Genomic DNA, 1,593 nt, shown 5'->3' with positions numbered 1-1,593 from the left:
GGCCTCTCCCGTTCCGGAGCACAGGCTCCGGACGCGCAGGCTCAGCGACCGTGGCTCACGGGCCCAGCCGCTCCGCGGCATGTGGGATCTTCCCAGACCGGGGCACGAACCGGCGTCCCCTGCATCGGCAGGCGGATTCTCAACCACTGTGCCACCAGGGAAGCCCCTAAAGTGATAGTTTTTAAACCTTCATTAAGGAAGTTTATATCCACTGATTCCCCCCCACCAGACTTGAGGCTTCTGGAGGGCACAGATCTATCTACTTTATGCAATGAAGCCTTACTATGTACTGTGTTGAGTCTTGATGCTGGGCAACTGCATATCTCTGGTTCCCAAACCTGGTGGTACAGTACAATCAACTTTTTTTTTTTTTTTTTTTTTTCTTTTTAAAGCCTTTGCCTGGGGATTGTGTCTAGGTCACTTTGGGCTGAAGCCTGGCAATCTGTGTTACATGAACAGGTGGTGTGCATCCCTGTGGCATCTACCTCTGCTGCATCAATATCTTCCCCGGCTCTTATTATGGCTTCATGGGGTGGGGTGGGGTGGAGGTTCCCTATGACGCTGGGAGAGGAGCTTGGGTCTGTTGGCAGGGGTTGAAATGGACTGCTGTCACACTACTGCCCCACTCAAGAGTGGCCTTAAGGACTGTGATGAGGGAGATAATCCCAATAGGCAGAGCTGTGAGTGGTACCCTTGTTTGTCCATTTCGTATGGAAGGAGAGGTGGCCTGAGGTAGTTTCCATGGACTCCTGGGCAATGGTAAATAATTTGGTTAGGTGTCTGGAAGGAGCAGGAGTGGAAGATCCAAGACCAGGAGCCTGGGGAAGAAGCATGTGATTGAACTATGGGAGTGGGCAGTCTTTTTTTTTTTTTTTTTTTTTTTTTTTTTTTGTGCGGTACGCGGGGCTCTCACTGTTGTGGCCTCCCCTGTTGCGGAGCGCAGGCTCCGGACGCGCAGGCTCAGCGGCCATGGCTCACGGGCCCAGCCGCTCCGCGGCATGTGGGATCCTCCCGGACCGGGGCACGAACCCGTGTCCCCTGCATCGGCAGGCGGACTCTCAACTGCTGCGCCACCAGGGAAGCCCCGAGTGGGCAGTCTTTATGTTGAGCATCAATACCCAGCAGAGGGGTCACTCAACAACCAGGTAGTCAAGATGACTCGTCTGATGGATGTCTGTCGGCCTGTGCTCACACAATGGGCCCATGGATGGAGGAGCTACAGTAGCAGGGATAGAGGCTTTGCATGGGCTTCCTCTGCCCAAAGTTGGTCCAGTTATTGTCACTTCTGAATACCTGATGTGTTAACGGCAGAGATAAAAGATGAACTCTTGATATGGTACCATTTCTCAAGAAGTCCAGCCATACATTTGTCACCAAGTTGATGCCCTCAGGCCTTTATCACCCTATATGGGACAGTGATTCATCCTTTTTGGAATTGATCCCACCAGATATTCATTGGCCTTTCCTGCGCCTCCGCTAATATCATCCCAGTGTTCACAGACTGCTTGTTTACTGTCGTGGGAGCCTACCTAACAGCTCTTCAGACCAGAAACCTCATTTTACAGTGTAGGAGGTGTGGTAATGGGCATATGA

The sequence above is a fragment of the Physeter macrocephalus genome, chromosome 11 (genome assembly GCF_002837175.3).
Source record: "Physeter macrocephalus isolate SW-GA chromosome 11, ASM283717v5, whole genome shotgun sequence".
NCBI classification, from domain to species: domain Eukaryota; kingdom Metazoa; phylum Chordata; class Mammalia; order Artiodactyla; family Physeteridae; genus Physeter; species Physeter macrocephalus.
This window is presented reverse-complemented; position numbering follows the sequence as displayed.